This window comes from Schistocerca cancellata, chromosome 1 (genome assembly GCF_023864275.1).
Source record: "Schistocerca cancellata isolate TAMUIC-IGC-003103 chromosome 1, iqSchCanc2.1, whole genome shotgun sequence".
NCBI classification, from domain to species: Eukaryota; Metazoa; Arthropoda; class Insecta; order Orthoptera; family Acrididae; genus Schistocerca; species Schistocerca cancellata.
The window spans coordinates 1,195,393,799-1,195,415,226 of record NC_064626.1 but is presented as its reverse complement, the minus strand read 5'-3'; positions in this window follow the sequence as shown (position 1 = coordinate 1,195,415,226).

The window sequence follows — 21,428 nt, the reverse complement described above, 5'->3', positions numbered from 1 at the left end:
AGAGCTATTAGATACGTCAGCATTTTCGATGATTTGGTAATTAATGGAGAAGTGTTCGATGGCTATGAGGAGAAGTAAAATAAAAAGAAAATTGATCCATAGCACAGTATGAAACCAGGCGTTTGCTCATGACAAAAAATCTCTGTGGTGGTTAGGTAGGAAAAACGGAACTTTGAGTAAGTGTCAAGTTGAAGACTGAAACTTACATACCAGAAAGTCAGGATTTTTTTTGCAGAACATCGTGATGCAAACGCTTATGACAAAGTTCGTTGTTTATTTGTGTTCCTCTTTGAACGTTCATTGCAGTAGAACAACGAAATTAAAGAGGCTTTGAAACTTTTATTGACATTCTTTGGGGGACTTTGGAATGAAAGGTGCAGAGGAAATGGTTCGCTTAAAAAATTTAATTCCGTAACATGATTTTCAAGGTCATGATAAATTTCCAGAATATCGATAACGTTACACGAGCACAGCATAATTGAAGATACTAAATGTTGTTTATACATTTCACAATCGCGTTTACTGCAGCTTCTGTTTTCAAACTCACTGGGACTGGCCCCTTGTTGGGTCGGTCCTAAAATACAGGTCATCTGAAATCACTGGACTATATAAACATATCTTCTATTTCTTCTCTCGAATTTTCCACGTTCCCCTGAGGCGTGGCGCCGTATGTCGCTCCTGTCTAGATCCTGTCTATCGGGAAAATGACTCGCAGTGCACAGTGACAGATGGTCTGAAGCGGGTTCAGTCGAGTACGTAGTTCTAATTTTCAACTACTAGAGGACAGTAGCGGAGAGGGACATTCAAGAAATAAGTCAAGACAATGTTTTTTTTGTGACTTGTTCTGTTTATTTCTTGAAAGCTTCTTTTTTATTTATGTTTGTACAGTTTTGTTCAAAAATGGCTCTCAGCACTATGGCACTTAACATCTGAAGTCATCTGTCCCCTAGAACTTAGAACTACTTAAACCTAACTAACCTAAGGACATCACACACATCCATGCCCGAGGCAGGATTCGAACCTGCGACCGTAGCGGTCGCGCGGTTCCGGAATGAAGCGCCTAGAACCGCTCGGCCACACCGGCCGGCTACAGTTTTGTGTACGCTTTTAGTAGTGTGACTGATACGTGATTGTGGTCTAAAGTAAATATGTAGATCATTGTTCTACTTATGAACGTTGTAGGACGGGGAATTTTGTATCATAATATGTTAAGTAAGCCGGCCGCGGTGGCCGTGCGGTTCTAGGCACTGCAGTCCGGAACCGCGTGACTGCTACGGTCGTAGGTTCGAATCCTGTCTCGGGCATGGATGTGTGTGATATCCTTAGGTTAGTTATGTTTAAGTAGTTCTAAGTTCTAGGGGACTGATGACCTAAGATGTTAAGTCCCATAGTGCTCAGAGCCATTTTTTGTTAAGTAAGTTTATGGTAAAATGAATGCTAATTCGAGTGCAAACGAAAATAGTTGATAACGTAAACTATAAACAAAATACCAGAATGTTAAATATTTATTTCGGGAAAAAGTACAGTTCGAAAGTGTGTTATTTGTTGACTGGTTAGTCATGAAAAGCGCGAACTAACGCGGGAGAGTAATGTTTTTCTATGGGCCTTAAAGAGAACTGACCAGTTAGAACGGTGTATTCTTTGCGCGTCTTTTCCCTTGGAGATACAAAATACTTACAGCAGACTATGGAGCCGGAGCCCAACCTTTCTATGGTACGGACCGTGTGTAGTATGAGCTCCGAAGGAAGAATTCCTGATCCATATGGGAGGAAAAGCTAAGAAATGGCTGGCAGAATTCTTCACTGACATCCTGCTGACTGGTCAACTTCCACTGGAGTTTAAAAAGGCGAAGATAATATCTGTTCTGAAAACTGGCAAACCCAGCAACAAGGTAGAAAGCTATCACCCCAATGCCCTACTTAGCTGCTGTACAAGCTTTTTGAAAGGCTAATATATAACAGAATAAGTAGCGCTATCCTAAAGAACGTTCCAGTTGATCAGGCAGGCTTCAGACCATGGCGCAGCTGCTGCGACCAAGTATTGTCTCTCACATCCTTCATAGAGTCAGGATACCAAATGAAGCAGAAAACATCTGTGGCATTTGTTGATCTAACTGCCGCCTTCGACACTGTGTGGAGGGAAGGCCTTACCTACAAATTTCTCCGCATCATACCCTGCAGAACAATGGCTCGACTGATCAACAGCATGCTAAGTGATAGGAAGTTCCAGGTAATCACTGGAAGCTACGTAAGTAAGGAGAGGAAGCCGAACAACGGATAGCCTCAAGGATCAGTTCTGTCACCCTTACTGTTCTATCTGATCTACCTGACACTTCGTCCAGAAAATACTGCTATGCCGATGACCTGGCTCTAGCCGTGAAACATCAGGAAATGAAGACAACGGAAGGGATTCTAGCCAATGACCTGTCTGCATTAGATAATTACTTCAAAATCTGGAGACTCCAACCCAGTGAGAGTAAAACAGAAGTGTGTTGCTTCCATCTGGATAACCGGTTGGCGAACGTAAAACTGGAAGTAAGTTTCAGAGGCAGAATTCTTCGTCACAATTGGAACCCAAAATATCTTGGTGTCATCCTGGATCGTACACTATGATTCAGACAACACCTTCTTAACTTAGCTCGAAAGTTGAGGACTCGAAACAACATCCTCCATAAGCTACGTGGAATTACCTGGGGATCTTCAGCAACCACCCTGCGAACTTCAGCTCTGGGCTTGGTGTACTCAAGTGCTGAGTATTTTGCGCCTGTTTGGACGAACAGTAATCATACAAGGCTTGTTGATACCCAGCTGAATACGACAATGCGCGTAATATCTGGCGCTGTCAGATCTACTCCAGTTTATTGGCTTCCACTGTTAACCGGTATAATGCCTCCTGATCTACGCAGATGTACTGCTCTTATGAGAGAATTCCACAAGATCTCCAGGAATTCTAACCTACCCGTGCATAGCGACCTGCCACTTTTAAATCGTAAGAGACTGAAATCACGCCATCCAACTCGGTGCTATGCTGCTGACATGGTTGCTAAGGATTTCAAACCTCTTGAAGAATGGAAATGTCGGTGGTAAGCAGTGACAGATGAAAAACCTGCATAACATCTTCTCAGGTGCTAAACTTCCAAGTGGATTCGACCTACCACGCAAGACCTGGACTACTCTCAACAGAATCCGTACCGGCCATGGCCGATGCAGGGATGCTCTCTTTAAGTGGAAGAAGCTGCCTGATCCAGCTTGTGACTGCGGGGCTCCATACCAGACTGTTCACCACATTGTCAGTGAATGCAGGATCACGGCGCCAAAGAGGACTTACTGCTAGCAACTCCAGATGTAGTGCGCTGAATTGAAGGACTGGATATTCAGTTGTAAGGACAAACTTAAGTTTCTTGTGTGTCAATATGTACATATTTATATGTAATTTAATTTCGTGGTACGTCTGTATTAGCCATACGCTAAATAAAAAATAATCCGAAGGAAGTTATAATTTGCCGATTTTAGTTGTGCTACATGTTTCAAAAGTGTTTTAAAGTGGAGGCATATTTATTCCGGAGTGTTTTTTAGAAAGTAGGGATTTTTAAGTAATTTTGTGAATGAGAAAAGACAGTAATTCCGCGTGGCATATTGAGCAGATCGGCGACCAAAAACTTACGTGCATTAGACACCGATTAACTTAATAGTGTGGCGAACATTTTCATTTAAGAACAATACGTGCTTAGTAGCTGTTCAGATTTCGGGAAACACGTTACCATGAACTTCCTAACGTGAATGAAATGGTTTGTGCATGATTTTGTTAAGATTAGCAGCGGCTTTGGAATGAACTTGTAATTCTAAACTTCAGAATATACCGAAGTTTTGCCCGAATTTCCACCTTTCACAAAAAATGAAGACATTTTCCTGACTCTTACGCAGTATGCTGCCTGGTGCGAGTTGCAGTACAGTAGGTTTCTGCTCGGCTTTGCTACCGACGATCTGCTGCAACGAGTTCACAGGTAGGTGCAGGTAATGGACGACAGGAACAGCGCCGCTGCACCCCCCCCCCTCCTCCTCCCCACCACTCTCTCTCTTCTCGCTCGCACAGTTTCCTCATCTCTCATTCTGACTGTTCTCTCACAGTTTCCTTTCTCTCTCTCTCTCTCTCTCTCTCTCTCTCTCTCTCTCTCATCCTGTACTTTTCCTCACGCAGTCTCCATCGTTTTCTCTTTTTTTCCTCTTACACAGTCTTGTCCCATCTCTTTCACACTACTCTCGTTTCCTTGCACAAGTTCGTATCTCATTTTCTTTCTCACCCACCGCTGCCCACCACCCACCATATTTGATTACTATATCTCTCTTCTCTCAGTCTTCCCCCTCTCTCGTCCTCTCTCTTCGCTCACAATCTCCCCCTCTCTCCCCCTCTCTCTTCTCTCTCAGTTTTCCGCCTTCCCTTCCCCACTCTCACTCTACTGTCAGTCTCCCTGTCCCTCTTACTTCTCCACAGATTATATTAATAAATTCGGCGATAAAGGTGCTTAGAAATTATTCTTCTTCTTAGCGTTAATTCCGTCTAGTATGGGATATGTTGCACACAAGATTTGGGAACTTTATTTAATTTAACGTACTGGCCAGATGCCTTTCCTGTCGCCACAGTCGCGCGTTGCCAAAGGGAGGAAAGAGGCGTGCTTTGAGAATTGTGTAAACTTTATTCTTAGCTGTGTATCGTATTCTCAGGCGGGAATTGTGAACCAGTCCAGCATTCGCTTCAGTACTAGGGGGAACCAAGATGTTTAGAAACTGTTGTATGGAGAACAACATCCGTAATCTAGAAGACTTCTAGCACGGTTACGTGACTGTAGAGTGCAGACGACGTGTGGATACACTGTTACATCTTGCAGAGAAATCAGATGTGGAAAAAGTGAACGGATACAGACGAAAGCGCACCGGAAAAAGTTAAAGTCTTGGTGGCAGCATGATGGTGACAGTTTTTAGTGAAAGTGAGAACCGTGATTGTTTTTAACTGTATTTCGTAGCTGGAACATTGTCACTGAACACCGAAGCAGAAACGTCCACAGTCAATGTGCATGCAGGCGATCCTTCGATGCGTACACATACCGTCTTGTGTCGGGACGTTGCAATTGTCAATACATAGGCTGTCACAACGTTGCGGACTGCGCTTCGGAATTCTTTCCCACCCACTCCACTCCTCGAGTATTCTTCCCACGTTCAGCTTTCCCCCCTGTGACGCGAACTAATGGAATCTTTGTCGACGAATACTGCGCAATGAAAACGTTTTCTACATCTTCTTTCTCGCTGGTCTAAGGCAAAAATTACTATTCTGACATTACCAGTCCATCGTTTTCATGGATCTACCCGCTCTCTCTTCCTCGCAAGTTTGCAGATCAGCGTTAGCTTCCTGTGTCACAATTCCTGTCTTCTTTAAAATGTGGTGTTCTCTCTGTACTTAGAGATTTCTAGTTTATGGAAAAGACGTTCCGTTCCCGCCGCATCCACTGTGGAAACATCGAATGTATTTCTCAGGAATTTCATCTCAAATGATAGGATAGGTGATATTTTTCTGGAATTACATAAAACTCACAGCTTCATTTCACTTCTCGCTCCTCACCTTCTCCTCTAACTCAGACTACTATATACTTATGTCCACTCATCACGGTAAAAAAAAATAAAAAAATAAAAAATAAATAAAAAAATATCTCCATCGCTATTCCTTCTCTACTCTTACACGATACTTGACTAAACAGAAACATACTTCAATAGAATTACACAATACAATAATCTAATTTCAAAAAGAATATTCGTAGCTCAAACACAAAGTAGTTGGAAGGTCATGTTAGCAAACTACAAAACACAAACAGCAACACATACTTGAAGCACAAAAACAAACAGAATACAGTGGTGTGCAAAAAGTGTGTTGTGTGAACTGCATAGTGCTGCAGAACATCTAAAAAGTAGACGAAAATTATCAGCTTCTAACACAGAAAAACAGTGATATGCTAGCAGGCTGCATTCCACGATGTAAGCGAGAAATCAGCCAAAAAATCACCGTAAGTACAAACCAAACTATTCTTAATGAATTTATTTTCGATCTAAAAAGGAAATCAAAAGGTAAATAAACTTAATTACAGACCAATGATGATGCTGTAAGCGAAACGCGTCTGGTGAAAAAATCGCGTATTTTTGTAGTTGCAACGACGGTTCAACCATACCCTCATGAGCTAATTAATCTGTGTGGTTAATAAATCGATCAACATCTGGAACACTTGGCGACTATGATTTAAACGAGAAATGGTAGGGGAACAAGATTACATACACGCGATCGTAAATCGCGTCGGCTCTCGCCATCGATGCGAGGTACTCACTGTATGTTCCCCTGCCAGCTATAATAATTTCTCTCTCTAATAAACATGAATATCTTTTCCATCTTAATTTAACCAGGTGTCAGTCTGCTATACCGATACGAACAGGTTTTTCTAGGTTGGATATTGTCTAACAGCCTGAAACACAGCTGCTCCGACACTCACACTATCCAGTATTTTCACTCTTCCTATCAATCGTTTCTCGCGGAATGGTGGGGAGCAACACTTCTTCCGCCTTTTTGTTTGACTCCGTTTCATACAAACTGCATTTTCATTCCTGTAATGCAGGTACGTTTGCTGCGAAGGTCTTGATGTTTGAAAACGTTTATAGATGTACTGAACGAGGATGGCTCAGTCGAGAGGTCAGTACATCGAATCACTATTCGACCATCCATATGTAGGTTTTCCATGGTTTCTCTGATCACATACGGTGAATGACAGGCCAGTTTCCTTAAAAAGTACAAGACCGATTTCCTCCCTCATCCTTCCGCATCACTCCTGCACCGTCTCTCCGTGTGTCAGGACATTTGAGTGGCAAGCCAAATTAGCTGTTACGCGTTCCATTTTATTTGGGTGTATATAGTGCAGAATTTTTGTAAAAGGCAACTCGCTTCATCTCATGCAACTCGTGAACGAAGGTCGGAGAAACGAGTATGACTTACTACACTGCCTAAAATTCACAGATTGTGAAAAATCTTCTGGTGCAGTTTGAACCAAATCCAAACTAATAGTCTTGAGAAACTGTCCATTGATTCAAACTACGTTTGTATAATGAAAAATATACAGTGATGAGCCAAAAAATTACGACCATGTGCTTACTAGCGTGTTGCTGCACCTCTGGCACAGAATACAAGAGCTTTCTGTGGAGCAGAGATGTGAGGCACGCAGTTACCGAAAATTATGTGTCTGAGTCTCAGATCTTCAACTGATGGGTGTCCGTCTTATTGCATCTAACGATATATAAGAGAAAAAGTACCACCACACCTGTATGTATCACATGACTCGTTTCGGCGTCACATTACCGCCATCCTCAGGCCCCACCACTGGGAAAAGACCACTGGATTCCCTTGGCGCATTAACTGTGGCATCCTTGTTACTAGCACACGTGGGCTAGCTTACGTCATGAGTCTATACTCAACACCGTGTTATCTCCAGTGCAGTCGCCAAGGAAAGGATTCATCTTCCAAGATGCTACTCCAGGCGGTTGTAAAATGAATGTGCGCAACGAAAAATAATAAACTCTAAAATGATGATTTGTACATGTCTGGCTACCCCCTGAAGCAGATCTTAGGAACTCTTCATTCTGTAAATTACAGGCTAAACATAAACGAATGATGAAGGCAATTAATCCTACAAAATGATAAACGTTGTTCTTGCTTGTATATTTATTGTAGATTTTTAAAAAAACTATTTATATTACAAAGTTTATATTTCCTAAGTAAAATTACTGATCAATTGCCCAACTCTGCCCCTTATTATGACTGCGCGGTCTAATATCAGTAACGCGAAATGACTGATATCATCTATGTACCATATACTACAAGACACTACTTTCAAAGATGATCTACGGTGGTGTGGACCCTCAGTGGAAATAAACTAACGCGTTCACAGCTGTTTAGCTTTTAAAGCCCTAATAATCCGAGGCAGTTTGCGAGATCACCGTATGTACTGCGTCCGGTGCGTCGGAGTGATGGTTCTCGTACTCGTCTGCGACGATGGAAGAACTCCAGCCACAAATAAACTCTTTCAAACACTAGGACGGCAGAAGGCGGTCCTCTGACTAATGTACTCTAATACTATCTTCTCCTCTCTGTCTTTTACAGACGAGAAACGCGAAATCCCAGCCACAGGGACGGAGTTCAGACGTCTCAATTTAAGTATTGGCACAGGAAGTGCTCTCAGTTACTGAACGCTGCGTACTCAACGCCCACCCGGAGGTGAAGTCCACAATCGTATAGGTTGGTAACAGTACAGTGCCTAACTGTCGTAACTATAAACTTTCCTGAGAGCAAGGACAGCAAATCTGTGTGTATCGACGAAGCTGATAATGGGCGACCGTCACACACGGGCGCTCACAACGGAAGACCCCTTCTCTCCAGCGCTGGCTTCTCAGCAAGGCTCGGCTCCCCACGACCGTAATTCTGAAACGAATCATATTCCTGAAACCACGGAATATTCTCCCTCTCTAGAGAGTCTTCTGAACGCCGACCAACCATATTTTAGTCTTTTGTCGTCCAGCGCGGAAAGTTTGCGAGGAAAAACTTATACTCGTACAATGGTACGCTTCTGAGTAAAAATCCTTGGAAATAACCCAGGCTGCGTGGTTTCCGAGGTGCCGCTTCTTCGTTCCACTCACATGCGTCCAAGATTTTCAGCGTTCGGAAGTATTATCCGGTTATCCTTCCAGCCCCTACTACAATAGCGGCCGGCCGTCACCCCATTGTGCTCCAGAGCTCAGGTGCCACGACGTCTGCCTATCTGCTTCCTGTGTTTAAGCAGGACCAACATCTGTGAAGGCCTTCCACCCAGAGCTTGAGTTCTGCCTGCCGTTTCATCTCCACTGGCGTTCCAACCTCTACTAGTGTAGGCAATCATTCATTGCGCCGTTTTTATAGTAAAGACACTCCGTCATCTTTATGCAATAAGCGTTAAAAATTATTTACAAGGTGTACGTGACAATGTCAGTCTCCTTTATATATTCATATGTACGATGTACAACCTACGATGTTCAACCTATCACATGATACCTAATTGTGTTTGTAAATCACGTCAAAGTATGTGGATGAGTTCTTGGTGCGATGTACAACCTATCACATGATACCTAATTGTGTTTGTAAATCACGTCAAAGTGTGCGGATGAGTTCTTGTAAGGTGCGAAATTATAGCCACCTTACAATCTGACCAGGCGACACGTTTCAATTGATGACCAGGCGACACGTTTCAATTGATGGACAGTGTAACGCCAGAAATGCATATCCTCCTGTTTCCATCTATTGTACTATAATTTTTTTTCCTTGTTTTGTTAGCTCAAGATATGACATTTCTGTCTCTTTATATATTGTAATTGTTTTATTGTTTGTATATATATATATATATATATATATATATATATATATATATATATATATATGCATTTATGTTGGTTTGTTTTGTGAATATTATTTGTATATATACGCTGGGTCTTGCCTAGGGAAAACTATGCTATCGAACGAATACATCGATAGGTCGTGTGGAGAACCAAAGTGTTTAGGATCTTTGGTAGTGTTAACTCTGTCGCGTGGAGCGCGGGCAGAGGGGGAGTCTGGCTGGGGTGGTTCAGTGGAGCAGGTGAGTTGTGTGAAGCTCCCGCGAGTTTCCGCGCTTTCGGAGTTTGGCAGCATGTAATTGCGCTCGACTTGCGATGATAGTTTCTGACATGGTGTCGCGGACGGGAAGCATTAGCTGGCGCACATCAAGAGCCCGTTTCGTCTGGTGACCATGTCGAGAAGAAGGCGCGCCAACATCCAGCTTCTGCAGCAGCGACGGCCGACAATGAGTCACTGTCGCCACCTCCTCGATCGACGGCTTCAAACCTTCAATCAACCAACAAGGAAGACTGGAAGCACGTAAAGTTTTAGAACTGTATGGCAGACCTCAGCTTTTCAAACTTTTAAAATTGTTGCATCACAAAATTACAGCTATTTAGCATGAACCTTTGTTGCTCATTGTCCCAATTGCATTACCAAGCAGGGTCCCTTCCTTTTCCGGAATGAAACCGAGTGTCGTTGAAATTCAAACGCCAGCATCATTCGATTTCACTGCTTTAATTTCAAAGTTCAGTTAAGGTATATTTACATTACACAAGCACAAATTAAGAGTGCGAGTTTTGTTACCGTATTTTAGCTTACCTGTGACTGCAGCTCAGCTTGGTACGTACTAAATTTTACTATTGTTAATTGTTCAAAATGATTTAATTCAAGTTCAAAGTTAAATCTCTTATTTCTAAATTGCGTAGACTCAAGTAGCTTTTGAAATGATTGTTGAGGTAGTCCAAGACTAACCGTATTTTACTGAATTTCGATGTGCTTCAGAAAGAAAGCTCACTATTAACTTCAGTCACTAAATTAACTTTCGATTTTAAGGTTTTATTAATTCTTTTGCTAAATTAAGTCAGAGTGTAGCGAAATTTATTACTTCTGACAAACTTTCAGTTTTCACACTACACGTGTCAACCTTCAGTTGCTACACTTCTAGTGCTAATTATATGTGTAATAACCTTTCTTTTTCAGTTACTAGAGTAATTGCCCTTAGGACTGGCGACCGTAATTTTCCCCAAATCTCAAATATCTAATTACCGCTAGTTAACTGTTAACGTAACGGCAGCACATTTAGTTTCTTTATTAATTTTACCCCTTTTCAAAATTAATTTCCACCAGTTTCATTAGCATTTTTCCTTTCATTTAGATGTAACCCTTTCCTCCCTCCTTGCCGACAGATTAACTTCGGTGACGATTGCTTTTCCCAAATTTCCATTAGGTACACGCGGTTTAATTTTTCACTGTCATTAAGGACGATAAGTGAGGGGGAGGTTACAACATTCCAGTGTCGATGATGCCGTGCCCGCTGTAATCATAACTGACCATGTTGTTGGATCAGTTCGGGGAGGTGCAGGTGCCACCTGCTGTCTATCCACTTGCTCAACAATGAACACTGTTCAGTGTGCTCCGAAGCGCTTGTGCTTGCATCAGCATTATACTGTATCGTCAGGTCACCGCCTATCAGGGCTTGTTTAAGACACACACGCCACGCAAGCCACCACCTCTGGCGCCAAGCTGAGAGGACTCTCAGGAACTTGCAAGTGTCAGATTTCTATAAAGTGCGCATCACAGTTAGTAGCGAAAACAGGAGTACATGAAGGTGTACGGGAAAAGTGCGGGCGGGAAAAGCACCAAATGGTAAGTCGCTTGTGTGGGAAAATAGTCTCGAACTGGGCCTGCGGCCTATCCTCCGGCCACCCGGTGTGCCCGAGCGGTTCTAGGCGCTTCAGTCTGGAACCGCGCAACCGCTACGGTCGCAGGTTCGAATTCTGTCTCGCACATGGATGTGTGTGATATCCTTAAGTTAGTCAGGTTTAAGTAGTTCTAAGTTCTAAGTTCTCACTAGGGGTAAGATAGATACAGCCTACAGGAAAATTAAAGAGACCTTTGGAGAAAAGAGAGCCACTTGTATGAATATCAAGAGCTCGGATGGAAACCCAGTTCTAAGCAAAGAGGGGAACGCAGAAAGGTGGAAGGAGTATATAGAGGGTCTATACAAGAGCGATGTACTTGCGGACAATATTATGGAAATGGAAGAGGATGTACATGAAGATGAAATGGGAGATACGATACTGCGTGAAGAGTTGGACAGAGCACTGAAAGAACCTGAGTCGAAACAAGGCCCCGGGAGTAGACAACATTCCATTAGAACTACTGACGGCCTTGGGAGAGTCAGTCCTGACAAAACTCTTCCATCTGGTGAGAAAGATGTACGAGACAGGCGAAATACCCTCAGACTTCAAGAAGAATATAATAATTCCAATCCCAAAGAAAGCAGGTGTTGACAGATGTGAAAATTACCGAACTATCAGTGTAATAAGTCACCGCTGTAAAATACTAACACGAATTATTTATAGGCGAATGGAAAAACTGATAGAATCCGACCTCGAGGAAGATCAGTTTGGATTCCGAAGAAATGTTGGAACACGTGAGGCAATACTGACCTTAAGACTTATCTTAGAAGAAAGATTAAGGAAAGGCAAACCTACGTTTCTAGCATTTGTAGACTTGGAGAAAGCTTTTGACAATGTTGACTGGAATACTCTCTTTCACATTCTAAAGGTGGCAGGGGTAAAATACAAGGAGCGAAAGGCTATTTACAATTTGTACAGAAACTAGATGGCAGTTATAAGATGCCGGCCGGAGTGGCCGTACGGTTCTAGGCGCTACAGTCTGGAACCGAGCGACCGCTACGGTCGCAGGTTCGAATCCTGCCTCGGGCATGGATGTGTGTGATGTCCTTATGTTGGTTAAGTTTAATTAGTTCTAAGTTATAGGCGACTGATGATCTCAGAAGTTAAGTCGCATAGTGCTCCGAGCCATTTGAACCATTTTTTGCAGTTATAAGAGTCGAGGGGCATGAAAGGGAAGCAGTTTTTGGGAAGGGAGTGAGACAGGGTTGTAGCCTTTCCCCGATGTTATTCAATCTGTATATTGAGCAAGCAGTAAAGGAAACAAAAGAAAAATTCGGAGTAGGTATTAAAATCCATGGAGAAGAAATAAAAACTTTGAGGTTCGCCGATGACATTGTAATTCTGTCAGAGACAGCAAAGGACTTGGAAGAACAGTTGAATGGAATGGACAGTGTCTTGAAAGGAGGATATAAGACGAACATCAACAAAAGCAAAACAAGGATAATGGAATGTAGCCGAGTTAAGTCGGGTGATGCTGAGGGAATTAGATTAGGAAATGAGACACTTAAAGTAGTAAAGGAGTTTTGCTATTTGGGGAGCAAAATAACTGATAATGGTCGAAGTAGAGAGGATATAAAATGTAGACTGGCAATGGCAAGGAAAGCGTTTGTGAAGAAGACAAGTTTATTAACATCGAGTATAGATTTAAGTGTCAGGAATTCGATTCTGAAAGTATTTTTCTGGAGTGTAGCCATGTATGGAAGTGAAACATGGACAATAAATAGTTTGGACAAGAAGAGAATAGAAGCTTTTGAAATGTGGTGCTACAGAAGAATGTTGAAGATTAAGTGGGTAGATCACGTAACTAATGAGGAGGAATTGAATAGGATTAGGGAGAAGAGAAGTTTGTGGCACAACTTGACTAGAAGAATGGATCGGCTGGTAGGACATGTCCTGAGGCATCAAGGATCACAAATTTGGCATTGGAGGGCAGCGTCTAGGGTAAAAGTCGTAGAGGGAGACCAAGAGATGAATACACTAAGCAGATTCAGAAGGATGTAGGTTGCAGTAGGTACTGGGAGATGAAGGAGCTTGCACAGGATAGAGTAGCATGGAGAGCTGCATCAAACCAGTCTCATGACTGAAGACCACAATAACAACAAGTTCTATGGGACTGTGGACCTCAGACTTTAAGTCCCATAGTGCTCAGAGCCATTTGAACAATAACACCTTTAAACACTTGTTAGCTAACCATTCATACCAATCAATCATGAATACCAACCTGCCCTTTACGTAAATTGAAGGCGGAGGGGGAAAAGGAACGAGAAGGGGAAGAAGCATTGGTTGGTTGGTTTGTGGGATTGAAGGGACCAGACAAAGAAGCATTGATATCACTTTGTATGGTGGCTATAATTTCGCACCTTACAAGTACTCATCTACACACTTCGCCGTGATTTACAACCAGAATAAGGTATCATTTGATAGGTTGTACATCGTATATATGAATATTTAAAGAAGATTGACATTGTAACGTACACCTAGTAAATAGTTGTTAACGCTTATTGCATCAAAGGTGATGGAGTGTTTTTATAATAAAAACGGTGTAATGAATGAATGCCTATACTAGTAGAGGTTGGAACGCCAGTGGAAATCAACCGGGAGGCGTAGCTCAGGCCCTGGGTGGAAAAGCCTACACAGTTGTGGTGGTCCTGCTTAATACAGGAAGTAGCCCAAGACGGACGGTTTGGCCAACTGAGCACTGAATCACAATACAGTGGCATCCAGCCGTTAGTGTAGTGGGGCCGGAAGGATAACCGGATAGCCGGCCAGAGTGGCCGAGCGGTTCTAGGCGCTACAGTCTGGAACCGCACGACCGCTACGGTCGCAGGTTCGAATCCTGCCTCGGGCATGGATGTGTGTGATGTCCTTAAGTTAGTTAGGTTTAAGTAGTTGTAAGTTCTAGGGGACTGATGATCTCTGAAGTTATGTCACATAGTGCTCAGAGCCATTTGAACCATTTTTTGATAACCGGATAACACTTCGGAAACTCTGAAAATCTTGGATGCAGCAGAGAGGAACAAGGATGCGTTACCTCGGAAATCACACAGGCTGAATTATTTCCGAGAATTTTTACCCTGGGAAGCCTACCATTGTATGAATTCCTAATTGACTAGGATAGGTATTCCCACGCAAACTTTCCGTGCTGGACAACAAATGACTAAAATACGGTTGGTCGGCGATCTGAATAATCTGTAGAGTGGGAGAATATTCTGTGGTTTCGAGAATATGATTCGCCTTCTGCTTTTACGAGGGAGGGTAGTCGAGCTTTGCTGGGAAGCCTGCGGTGAAGAGACGAAGTCTTCCATTGTTAGCGCCCGTGCCTGACGGTCGCTCACTATCAGCTTTGTTGCTACAGACGGACTTTCTGTCTTTGCTCGCAGGAGATTTTGTAGTTAGAACGGTTAGGCACTGTACTGTTGGGAACTTTACATGATTCGGGACTTCGCCTCCGGGTAGGAAGTCGTCGTTGAGTATGCAGCGTTCAGTGATTGAGAGCACTTCTTCCGCTTATATTCACATTGGGACGTTTTCTAAACTCCGTCCTTGTGGCTGGGAGTTCGCGTTTCTCGTCTGTAGAACACAAAGAGGAGAAGACAGTATTAGATTACACTGGTCAGAGGACCATCTTATGCCATCCTAGTGTTTGAACGAGGTCTTTTTTATGTTTTGTGGCTGGAGTTCTTCCGCCTTTGCAGATGCGTATGATAACCATCACTCCCAAGTAACTTTTATTTCCACTGAGGTTGCACACCACTATAGACCATCTTTGAAAAGTAGTGTCTTCTAGTGGTTCAAATGGCTCTGAGCACTATGGGACTTAACTACTGAGGTCATCAGTCCCCTAGAACTTAGAACTACTTAAACCGAACCAACCTAAGGACATCACACGCATCCATGCCCGAGGCAGGATTCGAACCTGCGACCGTAGCGGTCACGCGGTTCCAAACTGACGCGCTTAGAACCGCACGGCCACACCGGCCGGCTGTCTTCTAGTGTTTGGTACGTAGACGATGTCAGTCACCTCACGTTAATTTATATTAGAGCGTGTAGCCATAAAAAGCAGCAGATTTGGGCAATTGATCACTAATGTGAGTTAGGATATTCATTTGCGTCTCTTTATGCTCATTGGACATTGATATATAAACATTTATTATATATAGAGGAATTTTAATCTACAATAAATGTATAAGCAGGAACATGTAAGGCATACGTGATACCACGAACATAGATGCTTGTACCCTTCGCCCTGGTCGATAGCAGACAGGAATCGATTGTCAAGCGCTGCAGGAGACAGTGAGACTAGTGTCGAGTCAGCAGTACTAATGGAGAGTGTCGAGTGAGAAGTTGTACTAGAGAGACGGTTAAGAATGGTGGTTGAGTGAGTTGTAGACGGTAAATTCACCGGAATATGACGAATGAGCGCGTCCCCCTGATCATCGTGGGGTGGACCCTCATCGATACCGAACCACGAGTGACATAAAACCAAAAGTGACAAGTGCCGAATTACGTGATTCACGTCCACCGCATCGGCCAGCAACAACCATGAATTGCAGTGAGGATTGTTGTGAATGTTAACCATCATCATTGCGTGTGACGAAGTACCTATAATCAGCAACCAATAAAAGATATAACTGTAATTAGATGTGTAAGGCGAAGGTAGCAACTGCTTCAGAATTTGTGTGCTAGTAGAAAATACGTATCAGTTTGTACATCGCAACCTTTGTGGTCCTTAATAGACAAACTCTCAATCATTAACTATTCTAGGCGCTTCATTCCGGAACCCGCGCGACCACTACGGTCGCAGGTTCGAATCCTGCCTCGGGCATGGATGTGTGTGATGTCCTTAGGTTAGTTAGGTTTAAGTAGTTCTAAGTGCTAGGGGACTGATGACCACAGATGTTAAGTCCCATAGTGCTCAGAGCCATTTGAACCATTAACTAGTCTGTCTCAGAACAGTCGCACTCGGTTGAAATACCCCCAAAACCACAGCAGGAAAACCGATAGCCTTCACCCATTAAGCACACGGACATATAATTATAATAATTAGCTGTTTGGCGGCTTCGATAAATTACACAAATGCCAATAAAGGAATTTAAACGGGGGTGTTTCAAACAGCATTTATTATTTTGTGGTTACTAGTCCCCTTAATCATTCATTTATGTTTATGTTGTAATTTATATGTTAAAGAGCTAGAAGGAGGAGATAATATCACCATTAAGATGATGATGATGATGTTTGGTTTGTTCGGCGCTCAACCTTTGCTCAGTCCAGTCTCGCCCCTTTCATGAACGAAGATGAAATGATGAGGACAACACACACACCCAGTCATCTCGAGGCAGAGGAAAATCCCTGACCGCGCCAGGAATCGAACCCGGGACCCCGTGCTCGGGAAGCGAGAACGCGATCGATCACCATTAAGAGACCCTAAGATCTGCTTCCGGGGGTAGTCAGACAGGGCCAGACTTCATTTACGTGTTCAATATTTTCCGTTGTGTACATTAATTTTACACCCGCCTGGATCAGCATCTTGGGGGTAGCATCGAGAATTTCTGCAGCATCAGAGGCGACGAGTGAAAATGTATGCCGGACCGGGACTCGATCCCAGCATCTCCTTCTTACCAAGCAGTTGCGTTAACCATTGTGCCATTTTTTTATCGCAACAGTCATTAATTGAGTAGTCCACAACTACAGTTAACTTAAATTGAAATAAAGGTCATAAACATGACTACGACACAGTTTTCAAGTAGCGAATCAGAATTAATTAGAAAATACTCACTCAACAGAGGTGTGTGAATATTCGTGCAAACAGGAAATACATTTTTCAAAAAGTTAGCTATAATGGTCACATTCAGATTAGGGGTGATGAAGGAGAAAATGTGGGCAGGGGTCGAAGTGCCCCTCCCCCCAATTTCACTGAGCTGCTCCCTGACATAGCTTCACACCTTTTTTGTATGTGTTTTAAGTTTAAAAAAATAGTACCAAAAGCGCAAAAGGAAGGAATCCGGAGGAGGAGATTAGTGTTTAACATCCAGTCGACAGCCGGCCGATGTGGCTGAGCGGTTCTAGGCGCTTCAGTCCGGAATCGCGCGACCGCTACGGTCGCAGGTTCGAATCCGGCCTCGGGCATGGATGTGTGTGATGTCCATAGTTTGGTTAGGTTTAAGTAGTTCTAAGTTCTAGGGGACTGATGATCTCAGATGTTAAGTCCCATAGTGATTCAAATGGCTCTGAGCACAATATGACTTAACTTCTCAGGTCATCAGTCCCCTAGAACTTAGAACTACTTAAACCCAACTAGTCTAAGGACATCAAACACATCCATGCCCGAGGCCGGATTCGAACCTGCAACCGTAGCGGTCGCACGGTTCCGGATTGAACCGCCTAGAACCGCTCGGCCACAGCGGCCGGATAAGTCCCATAGTGTTCAGAGCTATTTGAACCCTTCTGAACCATCCTGTCGACAACGAGGTCATTAGAAACGGAGCACAAGTTCGGATTAGGGAAGGACGGTGAAGGAAATCGGACGTACTCTTTCAAAGGTACCATCCAGGCATTTGCCTGAAGTGGTTTAGGGAAATCACGGAAAACTAAATCAGGATGGCTAGACGCGGGTATGAAACGGAGTCCTCCCGAATGCGATTCCGGTGTGCTAACCGCTGTACCACGTCTATCGGTGAATACAGAGGAGAAGCAGAGACGAGAAGACAAAAACACTACCAGGGCCGCAGCTGCTGCCACTGCCATTCGGACACGGTGTTTATCGCAAGTGCTCCCCGTCCGACCCACATACAACTCTAGTGCCGCCACCTGTCCCCAATCCCCGTTCACGTCCTCCATGCTTTCTAATTTTAGGTTCCTGCCGGAGGTCGAACGCTGTTGTGCATCCGCACTGAAGACTGTGGGTTCATTGCCCATCGAGGCGAATCAGTTATACGAATGTGCGGTCTCTTTTTCTTTCGCACATGTCCGAAAGCACAGACGCCATGCGTTCATAGAACCTGTTTTTATTTATTTATTTATTTTATTTATGCATTTATTTTACCTGGCAAGATTAGGGCCTTCAGGCCCTCTCTTACACCTAACCAGGCATACTCAGATTGAACGAATTTCAGTTTGTACAGAACATTATGGACATACCACGTTTTATATAGTATTAATTTTAAAGCAAAAAATAGAGATTATGACAGGCATACAAGGATAATTATAACAATCAAAAATAATTATAACAATCAAGAATAATAATTATAGTAATAGTAATGACTATGTATATGAAACAAAACATATTTTTCTTTTATGAATGTCAGTCCTATTGCCAGTTGGTAATTTTCTCGTTATGTTCTTGCAGCTTGAGATTTATCCACATAGAGCAGAGACATTGTAAGGTGTCAGGCAAATCTAACACCTTCATGAAAACCCTCACATGATAGCAAATCCTGCAGTATGTCACATAGCTCCGAATAAATCCTGACATTAAATTAACCAAACTAATACGATCAACGAGTGAGCACATGGAATACCACAGACCAACACAATAACGCCTAAATGCATGTCATACTCTATCATTCTGCGTGGTGTCTGTTTGTTCTACATCGTGTCTCCCTACTACTTTCGCGCAACGACGCTCTGGGCGTGGTTTTTAGGGAATTGACTAGTTTGGACCTGGGACCTGTTGCTGGTAAGGAGACGCCAGACCACACATGGCATGTAGAATTCAGAAGAGTTCAGTGAGACTAGCGACGATATAACCAAATACTTAATGATTTCAGCGTCAGCTCCACTGCACTCCCTGTAAAAGAATCTTAATACTAACTAAATTTAGTGGAAGGGGTTCAAGGCTTTCCTATTTTTAGTTAGCTGGTAAAATAACGTCGAAAAAGCAGTTAAGTTTACCATTGGAAATTTCATTCTACTCACAAAACATTGCTTATAAATTGCACTATTGATAAAAGGAAATGTTTTAATACTGGATGGTAAAAACCAACTGTGTTCAACAAAAATGTGAACGAATATTCCCTGAGTGGGTTTCCAAGTTCTACAATGGATTGAACGATGACATATGCCATAACACATCTATAATCTAGGTTTAAATTAAGTTTCACAAAAGAGAAAACTATCAAAATGGTCTACAGTGACCCTCAATTATCTCTAATTACTTATGTAACTTGTCATAAATTACAGTGGCTGATGTGGCTTCTCAATAACTATATAACAGAAAAATCATAGCGTTTCAGATTTTTACTTAAAGTGGCAAATGTGAACACCATGAGATTTAATTGACGATTGACACTAGTATTACGCAAAAAAGGGGGTGTAACAGATGAGACTTCTGCAGTTCTGAGTGAAGCAATATGCGCTCAAAAATGCGGCATCGCATGCGTTCATTACCTTGTCGGTGTTCGTCAGGGGGTGGCGGGCAGCACAGCTCCGCTCACCTCGCCGTCTCGGAAGCAACTCTCTCCTAACATCTCTTTACTACAGTTTACCGAAGCTGGTTTAAAAAAACTATCTGGCTGTGTTTTCATTTGACCAATCAGGGTCTCAATGTTAACCTTAAGCTCCGCCTACAAAAATTCTGTCTATCCAATGAGAAACGTTATACTTTTCGTGGTGGGGCAATGTTTTTAAAGTTTGCAACGTAACAGAGATGCGAAAAAGTCTCACGCTAAAACTTGCAGCTGGTGTGGTCCTTTTAGCGTTATCGTAAGATCTATACTGTTCTTCTGGAGGGCTCTGGGGTGGCCCCTTTTTGTGATATCGTAAGATCTATACTGTTCTTCTGGTGGGCTCTAGCTTTTAACATGGGCTGGGGGGTGGTCCTGACGTAACAGAGACGCGAAAAAGTCTCACGCAAAGGCTCTAGCTTTTAACATGGGCTGGGGGGGGTGGTCCTAACGGTTAGGTGGCGACGTGGGTGTCCGTCCCTTATCGTAGGGCCTTCTACCTTAACACGGTTCTGCTCTCAGCTTCTGTTCTCGTTTCTCCCCTCGGAACTGCGTCTGTCTCACGGTGGGAAGGTATAACATGCATTTAGGCATTCTTGTGTTAGTCTGTGGTATTCCATTTGCTCACTCGTTACTCGTATTACTTTGGTTAACTTAATGTCACGATTTATTCGGAGCTATGTGACATACTACTGGATTTGCTTATCATGTCAGGGTTTTCATGGAAGGTGTTGGATTTGCCTGACACCTTACAATACCTTCCCACCGTGATACAGACGCAGTTCCGAGGGGAGAAACGAGAACAGAAGCCGAGAGCAGAATCGTGTAGGCTAGGAGGCCCTACGATAAGGGACAGACACCCACGTCGCCAGCTGTCCGCCAAAACCACCCCCCAGCCCATGTTAAAAGATAGAGCCTTCCAGAAGAACAGTATAGATCTTACGATAACACTAAAAGGGCCACACCAGCTGCAAGTTTAGCGTGAGACTTTTTCGCGTCTGTGTTACGTTGCAAACGTTAAAAACATTGCCCCACCACGAAAAGTATAACGTTTCTCATTGGATAAACAGAATTTTGTAGGTGGAGCTTATGGTTAACATTGAGACCCTGATTGGTCAATTGAAACCACAGCCAGATAGCTTTTTTTAAACCAAGTTTGGTAAATTGTAGTAAAGAGAAGTTAGGAGAGTTGGTTCCGAGATGGCGAGGTGCGTGGAGCTGCTCCGCCACCCGCCCTCTGGCGCTGCCTAAACACTGACAAGGTAATGAACGCACGCGATGCCGCATTTTTGAGCGCATATTGCTTCACTCAGAACTGCAGAAGTCTCATCTGTTATATCCCCTTTTTATGTAATACTAGTGTCGATCGTCAATTAAATCTCATGGTGTTCACATTTGCTACTTCAAGTAAAAATCTGAAACGCAGTGATTTTTCTGTTATATAATTATTGAGAAGCCAAATCAGCAACTGTAATTTACGACAAGTTAGATAGGTAATTAAAGATAATTGAGAATCACTGTATACCATTTTGATAGTTTTCTCTTTTATGAAACTTAACTTAAATCTAGATTATAGATGTGACATGGCATAGGTCATCCTTCGATCCATTGTAGAACTTGGAAACCCATTCAG